This window comes from Aquila chrysaetos, chromosome 5 (genome assembly GCF_900496995.4).
Source record: "Aquila chrysaetos chrysaetos chromosome 5, bAquChr1.4, whole genome shotgun sequence".
In the NCBI taxonomy this organism is placed as follows: domain Eukaryota; kingdom Metazoa; phylum Chordata; class Aves; order Accipitriformes; family Accipitridae; genus Aquila; species Aquila chrysaetos.
Genome location: NC_044008.1, coordinates 62,725,041 through 62,734,093, shown reverse-complemented (window position 1 = coordinate 62,734,093; position 9,053 = coordinate 62,725,041). Strand labels below are relative to the sequence as shown.

General features: G+C 42.7%; 1 pseudogene; it reads left to right on the top strand.

Moving 5' to 3' along the window:
- The first annotated feature begins 5,483 nt into the window (after window positions 1-5,483).
- On the top strand, window positions 5,484-6,213 carry LOC115342243 (annotated as a pseudogene).
- The last annotated feature ends 2,840 nt before the right edge of the window (window positions 6,214-9,053 follow it).

The following is a 9,053-nucleotide window of genomic DNA, read 5'->3' as shown; positions in this document are numbered from 1 at the left end:
CAACCTTGGACACTATACATTCATGTATTTCCTCACAGCTCATTCATGCACACACTCACCCGCAGCTCCCCAGTAGGAGCAACAACTGGGAGGCCAACCTTGACAGGTCAGTGGCTTCTAGCTGCGTGTTCAAGAAGACCCTCTGGGGCTCCTGGTTTCATCAGGTGGTATGTATAATGCTGTAGTCTATACTAACCTCTTGGATGTCATCCCAGTTATACAACTCGTTGTTGATGGTGGTGTGTGCCGTTGGGCTCGGGCAGATGAAGCAGGTCTTGGTGTTGTGAGTTTGGCAGTTCTTGAGGATTTAACAGGACCACTAGCCTGCGCACATTACCAGCTTTGAGGAGACTCTCACAGCATGCACTTTTTCTCTGTTCAGCCTGCTGTCTTCTGACGGGTCTTTCTCCATCCATACAGAGGGGCATGTATGCAACCCATTCACATTTCCTCACAAGGAGGGAACTTTTATGACTTTGCTAAGGACTTTGTGCTACTATGCCCATGCTGTACTCCACATACAAAACTGGAAATCTCTCTTCACTTCCAAACTCAAATTTAATTGTTGAATACGTAGGGAGCTCTCATTTAACTGCAAGTAATTTAATGCTTTGCTCTTGGTTACTGTAATTTAGTGCTTAAAGACTTAGCTGAGAATCTAAAATTGACTTACCTTCTGAAAATTCCAGTTATGAGAAATGTATTATCATTTTGGGATTCTAATACTGCATTTAAAATTCCACATCAATTTCTGAAATTCATAAACCTTCATTTTCTTATAAATTATTTTCATGTACATTTACAAGGCACTAAAACACCATTAAACTGAAACTGTGATAAACATTAAAAAGTCATATTTCTTCATGCAATTGTGTCACTTACAAGTTATTTCCAATCACCACTATCAGCTACCAAATGTTTGTGCTGTGAATTTAAGTTCAGGTAGTCACAATATTTTACGGTTGAGTGTCAAAAGGGAACAAAGTTCTAAAAAAGTGCAGTATATGTGTCTCAGATCAGTAGGCTGATTCAGAATAAAAATATGTCTAATTGGCTACATGGTTTGCAAGTATAAGTTTTTTCACCTAAACTTCTCCACATATGTAAAGTTTCAGTGCCATTTTCCACTGTGTAAATATGTGGGAACCTGTCTCCAAGGCCATTTGCAGTGTGGAAATGTGGCACTGAAATACTGCACACACTGAAGCTGATGCCTTTTTCGGGCATTGGATGATCACTCCTGTCTGTGCAAGGACAGGACTGCAGATCTTGCTGTGCAGGGGACTCAGAGAGGCCAGAATTTCTGTTTCACACAGAGGCAGAGTACAGCTAAGTGGCATCTCCATGTGAAACAGTCGTTCTTGGGTGTCGTGGATGCATGGTGCTGTTCACATTGGGTGGCACATTGGATCTCACTGCTCCACTGGGAGAACTGCCTTGAAGAATCAGTCCTCCTGCTTCCACAAGGAAGAAGGAGCAGCTGAGGAAGCCAGTGGTGGTTGCTGTGGGAAGACATTTATCCCCAGTGCCATGCTCCTGTACGTAGCAGCAGCCAGCCTGGTTTTCCATGTTGTGGCCAACCAAACCGGTTTGTTGTTGGCAGCTTCTTTGCTGCTACTCACCTGCTCCCAGTGCCCACCTCAGGGTGGTGCTTTAGGCAGGTGGACTTTGCCTTTGGCTGGGCAATACAGCTAATTATTTCCTGGGGTAGAGCTGTTCCTGCCCTAGGGAGTAGGAATGGACTAGGAAGGATGGGGGGACACTTCCTAACAACCCTTCAAGACCTAACTTTTCCAAAATATTTGTCCAAAAACCTTAAGAATAAAAGTCAAAACAGAACTATCAGCAACTCTTGAAGGTATTTGCAGTTATGTTAAAGACCCAGAGATGCCTCCAGTTTTGCCATGTGTCACGTCCCAATTTCTCAGGATGATGACTCAGGTTTGCTGATTCCCAGGTCAGGATTAAGGTGAAACGACACCGGCATCCTTTAACTCACAAAACTCAACTTTTATTCGCTCACAACGAGAATTGGCATGCTTACAACAAGAACTGGCAGGAAACTACATCAGTAAATTGTGTAATGTGCTAACCATACATCACCAAACAAATACTACAGGCCTTGCTTATTTGGGGATTAGTTCAGGGAAGACAATAAGGCGAGCCCTCCTCTTGAGTCACGAGGTTCAGAGCAGACCCCCTTGCTTTCTAGACTCCTTCTCAGAGAGGAGCCCAGGGGTGGCTGGATCCACTCCTAGTCCCAGACTTGGTCAGCGGTTTATGTCTAAAGGGATGAGGTGTAGGGATTACAGAAAAAGAGAGAGAGACAGAGAAGAGAAAGATTTCACCAGTCCTGGGTCCAGCGTTGGTCCAGTCCGCCAAGGGGCCCAGTTCCAGTGGGCGTGTGCACGCGGGGCTTCAGTTTGTGTGCTTTATCACCTCCTTGCCCCACCTTCGAGCGGGCACTCAAACTCATTAGGCTAATTAGGTGTCATGCGTGGTTTGTGCTTCCAGAACCTTTGGGAAATGGGTCGGTGGGCGTGGGGGTCGTTTGGGGAGTCACTTCTCCCTCCCGGCAGGTATGGCCGCTCTTTGACCTTTGTGCCATATATGGTGAGCTGCCCCGCTCAGCCTATCAGAACCGCGCACCCTCCGGCCTGCGGACTTCTGCAGTCCGTTGCTAGGCGGGGTTCGTTGTTCTGCAGAGCAGAACTTGCCTCACTACCATGTTTGAGACATTAACTCCTTCAGCCTCTGACACCATGTGCTTGTGCCCCAGATTGTGAGAGACTGAATTGTTATCGTGAGCTGTTTGTCTCAAAGATTGCTAGGTGTGAGAGACTTCTCAAGCCATTCATCTCAAGAATTGTGGACTGCTTATCTCAAGCCCTTTGTCTCTGAGATGGCCTGTCTAAGCAGGACATTGCTCCGTCCATAAGGACAATTACTAGGCCACTGAGGCATTCAGGAGAGGAAACAGGCTGAAGCCGACAAGCATGTAAGAATGTGGAGGCTACCATTGTCACGGAAACTGTAGTCCTTGAGATAAGATACTGGTTTCTGGTGTTGATCATGCGAAGGTCGTGTGATAGACGAAACCTGCAGCGTGTGAACAGTGCATGAACAATATGTATGTGCATACATCATCGAAATATGCCCTATAAAAGACCATGGAGACAAGCCGTGGTGTGCACCCACCACCAAAGAATTGAAGACTGAGGACCAATGGGACACCACTGGATCCATGGTGGTGACTATCCTTGCAACTCTATCCTGACTGCTTGCTTGATTTCTGCCTTTTCTTCCATTCTATCCTATTGCTACTATTTTCTACTTTTGATACTTTTGATAATAAAAGCTCTTTTGGGTATACGGCATTTGACCTCGTTTGTGTCTTAATCTCGCTCTTGGGATCATATCGAAACCTTCCCCAACATTGGATCGGGACACAGATTCTGAGCATTCATGTGCTTCCCATTTAAATCCCATTGGGGATTAAGTCAAGGTGTATCTTAATAATTATCTTGCTGGCCAATAAAGAATGCCTGAGCCACAAAAGCTTAGCATACATAGCAGGTAATAGCAACAAAATCTGTACTCAGCATTCACTGAATACAGAAAAAACTGTGGGAACATTGACTGAAGACTGGAACTGCTTTTTTTTTTGTAGCTTGATTCCCTAACAGCTAGACTGCAGGCAGAGATCTTTCTTATCCTGTACATTTTGCATTCCTTTCTGTACAAGGATTCATCTTTGATAGGAAAAATGGACAAAAGTGATTTGTTTCGCTTTCAGGGGGATTTGTAAGAGGTGGTAATCAAAACTAGATGCCAGTACTTAGATAAGGTTCACTTGCCTATCATATAATAGGTGCTCCACCACCCAGCCTGTCTTAAAAGACAAGAGAAAGGCTGGATCAGATCCTTGGAAGATAAATGTTTCCTGGAAGAGAGATTCCAGGTTTGATGCCTGATACTTCCTGGAGTGCTAACTCATATACACTAGGCAGATTATACAGAACTGCAGAAATGATCTGTGTTCCATATTCCCTGTCTGAGGGTATATCAATTGTCTTCTGCAGGGGTCTGTTTCTCTCCACTGGCTATATAAGGGTGCTGAGGTGGTAAGCTTAAACTTTAAAAAAATCACTTTCAGAAGATCAAACTTGTCCTTTTTCTAAGTCTCTGTCACCTAAATTCTGTCTGTAGTCTATTAATAGAGAACAGCGGATGTTGACAGAGAATGATGCAGGCCATCTTGAGAAAGTTGTATCAAAAAAGGTGGAGTTAACTCCTGGAGGTGCCTTTTTTCATCAGAAACTGTAGAGACACCTTGGACCTCCAAATTAAAATGCCAAATTAAAAAAAAACAAAAAAAACAAAAAAAAACCCCAAAAACTTCTTCAAACCAAGGCAAAAAAAAGGAACTCTTGATAAATCAATTTTTTAGGAGACCAAAAAAGGCACCTTGATCAGAAATGCACACTGAGATAATGTGAAGCACTTACAGGAGTTTGAAGATGCTAGGAATGAGAGGATCCTACACCTCACCTGTGGAAGACTGGTGAGGATGTATCAGCAGGGATTTTGTTTAGTTTATCTTTCTTAGCTTCTTCAATCACATCTCATTTAGTTTCCATGTTCTTGACAAAGAAAGCATTTTCTGTTTTCTCCACTTCAAAGTTAGAATAGTATTAGTGTGTTCTTTATTGAATTTGATAACATTCGAGTATCTTTGCTTGGGTAGGAGCTGGGGACTGCGTTTGGAGGAACACCAATGAAACTAGTTTTTTCCCCATTAGCAAGGTTTCAAAATCAGGAAATGACTGAATATAGCTCTTAAAATGGCAATCACGGCTTGATTTACAAGAAGTAGATAAAATATACATAACCTTGTCTTTCAGTATGTGTCTTTCTAAAGTGGAAGAGGTGTAAGGGAGAAGCTAGCCAAAGTGAATTATTCATAATGCCTGAAGAGTGGCTTTCAACAAAGATACAAGAGTATCTGCCAGGAAGGCACATAAAAAAGGATGGTCTTTGGAGCCTGTACAACTTTTAGATGTTTAAAGCCAGACTAGTGAGTGAGGAACAGCTGACTCTTTCATTTTGATAGGTACTTCTGAAAAGTTTGTCTTCACTCCGAAGCATGCCATTAGAACTGAAGTTACTGTTCCTGTTGTTAGTAAGATCCTTTTCTGAACTGTATCCTATAACTGGCTGATGGGAAAATATCTTTTTCTTTTATTTTCTAAAGGTGGATCCAGTTAATGTTTATCAAAAAAACCCTTGTGCTAACATAGCTGAGGGAGTAGCACGCCATGGCATGACATGGCAGGAATAATTTAAATTGCTGCTGCCACCAGACTGATAATAAAGCAAGCCTCTGATGGGAGAGGTTTAATCCTCTTAAAGACAGTATTGTCATGAAATAACATTTTGCCCATCAGAGTTCTTTACAGGTGTAGCCCAAATGAAGTGCAGCCATGTCTTCAGATGCTGAGATGGCTGTCTTTGGAGAGGCAGCTGCGTATCTCCGAAAGTCAGAAGAGGAAAGAATTGAGGCATAGAACAAGCCTTTTGATGTCAAGTCATCCTTCTTTGTGGTGTATCCTAAGGAATCCTTTGTGAAAGGAACAATCCAGAGCAAAGACTCAGGGAAGGTCACTGTCAAGACTGAAGGTGGAGAGGTGAGTGAAAAACAAGGCTGAAGGACACCATTTGATTCCCAATCTTAGCTCTTAGCTGGCATACATGCATCTCTGTTCTTTGGCAGACTCTGACTGTGAAGGAAGATCAAATCTTCTCCATGAACCCTCCCAGGTGTGATAAAATCAAGGACATGGCATGATGACCCACCTCCACGAACCTGCTGTGCTGTACAACCTCAAAGAGCATTATGCAGCCTGGATGATCTACGTAAGTAGCAGCAGCAGTCCTCCTCTGGGTAGCTAGGAGGAACTGCTCTGCCAGGCTAAGTGGAAGCCAACGTGCCGTCTCCCTTCCTCGCAGACCTACTCGGGTCTCTTCTGCGTCACTGTCAACCCCTACAAGTGGCTGCCGGTGTACAACCCGGAGGTGGTGTTGGCCTACCGAGGCAAGAAGCGCCAGGAGGCCCCTCCACACATCTTCTCCATCTCTGACAATGCCTATCAGTTCATGCTGACTGGCAATTGTCTGAGTATTTCATTCAGACATAACATATACCTGTTCTAGAAATACATGCCAATCAACAAGAGGTAGATGGTCACTGATGGCAGGCAGGCAGAAAGAGGGAAAAGAGGGGTTTAATAACTGCTTGGATTAGGAAGCGAATGGTGTTTGCTCTTGTCTTTTTTCTTTGAGACAGACACTTACTTTCTGTCCGTATACATTCACAAGTATTTATTTTCTGTGAATGTCTTGCCAGAATTCAACACGCCTAGAGCATCAAACAGAATGTTACTTCTACAGGTCATCAAGTCTGGGTCATCAGAAGCAGGATTACAAATTCAACACAATCATATTTGAAGATATTGCGGTGACCAGCAATGGTTTCTTTTTAGTTCAGTTCTGAAATCCAGACATACATGCATGCACTTGAATTCCTGATCTGAGAAGTTCTTCTAAGATACAGCATAGCATGTCCTCAGTCTCCTTACTGCTATATGTATTTGGTTAAAAAATACAGTTTTAGTATTATTCTGTAGATAAAAAGGAGTTCCATCAAACTTTTAGTGAATCTTCTAGATAAGAAATCATTATGTTTATAACAAGCTAAGCAGTGCAGATTAAAGACGTTTCCTGTGCTAGTACTTAGCATATTACACTGTGATGCATCAGCTGATCCTTTTCAGCCATTCTCAGTGCTCCCCCTAGTCTGTCACATCCTTTCTGAGATTAAATCACCAAACTTGCCTTTAGTAGTCATGATATGAACAGACCATGGATGCACACTGCAGGATGCTAATGGCCTGTGCTATGTGCCACATGAAGGCACGAATAAGATGAACTCCTGCCAGCCACAGCTTGGGGCACAACTATTTAAAACCTTTTCATAATGAGCTGCCACAAAACCCTGAAAGGCTTCTGAACTAAAAAGTCAGGCTTAGCAGCATATCACCTGGTTGCACTTACATTATTAAACAGAAAAACAGACTAGAGAAGACATAGAAACAAAGAAAAGCTTATCAACTGGCCACCTGCCCAAAGAGTCCTTGAAGACAGGTTCTTTCATCCAAATTGGCTTTAGTTAATTCTCGTGTGTCCCTTCAGAACAGCAAGGTCCACCCAGTCCCACCAAGGCCCAGGAGGTTGCTCTTTCCTGCACTCCTGCATCAGGCTAGCTGCTGTTCCTGGCTGTTGCAGTATCCAGTGAGCTGCAGGTTTCTGGCACCATGCTGTGCTTCCATTACCTACTACACCCTGACCAGGCATGATGCTGCTTGAGAACAGGAGCATCTCACTCCTCCAAGCCTGTTGCTGTGCTTAAAGAAACATAACATATATACTAAGAACAATTGAATTAAACATAATCTAACAAAGGATGTTTTATAGATATAGTAACAGCCTTTTATCAAACCAGCTGATATATCTGGGAAGTGTGAATAACATACACTGAACAGTCTTACTTCAGTCTTTCCTTAGGATCCTGAAGAAAGTTTTGTGTAATCTACAATTGAGCTCAGCTTTACAACCAGTTTAATGCATGTAGATAGTGTAAGGAAAGTTCATCAGCCCAAATTAAGAGTAAAGACCTTTGTTTTAATACATTGCGGATCTTCAGAGTAAAGGTTAGTGCACACTTGTTTGCTGCTGAGAAAATCATCCTTTATCAGAAAGCAGTTCACACACAGTTGGCAGTCAGTTAAGGGAGGATAAGTGGTGAAAGGCATGCTTAAAATATCTGAGACAAAGGGTTAGGCAGCTACATCGATTTTGGCAGGAAAACTCCAAACTGGCAGCAATGGTATGTCTTAACAAGTGTTTTCCTGCATGTGTGTGATATATTAATCAACTGTATTCTAGACCTACTGAGATTTGTTTACAAAATGACTAGATATGGGATGATAATAATAAATGTGATTTACAATGGGCCATGGCTTTGACCAAAGTAAGTAAACACTTAAATTACACTGTGTGTGTTTATATGTGGCTAAAGGAGGTATATTGATTACAAGGCATAATTTATATAGCTATGATTTGGACTTTCATTGAGATGATCTGCCCACGTATGTCTTTGAGTAAATAAGACTTATCAGGTGTATTCTTACGTCAGGAGACAAAATTAATGTTGCTGCCTTAGTTACTTACAGTTGTAGGTCAAACTGGATCTGAGAACTGTATCTTGTGGGACTGTGAGCAGGATCTGGTAGTAGATGTCCTGTTTGCCTTTTCCATGTTTCCCTTCTGGAACTCTGTAGATTGCTTTAGAGCATGCTTGTGCCAGCTCTCTCAAGCAGACCAGCACTCATGTTTGGCAGCGCTGACGCTGCAGAGGAGTATGAGAATGGATATTTCTGCATCCATCTACTGGCAGCAGGGCACCATCCATCAGTGCCACTAAAAAGCTGTTTTCATTTCACCAGCCAGACCATGCTGGTTTTAGAATAATGATCTTGGTTCTAATAGCTGTTGGCTGGCCTTTTCTGCCTTCTCAGAGAGTCCAAAGTGGGAAGTTTGATACTAAATAGCATTTGGCTAGAGTAGTATTTCCTGTGTGGATGTGAAGGTGCCTCCTATGGAAATACTGGAGTGCTCTCTCTTCGTATCATTAGGGGTTTTTTGTTAATTCCTAAGGAAAAAAGTAGAATATTGCTCAGAGGATGGGAGGTCGGGGGTGGAGGACTTTCATTTTCAGGTGTCAAATGAGACAGTCAAAGAAGTAGAGCATAGTGAAATAACAATCCATCCGTCATTTCTTATTAGATCAGTCACCTTATTAGGTAATTCCTATTGGCCTGGGAGGTGAAACTAAATACGAGATGTCAAACTCAGGTGATGATGTTGTCCCACAAATGGGGTTCATTTACCCAGTATGCAAGCCAATAACACAACAGATTCGAGGTCTTTTCAAA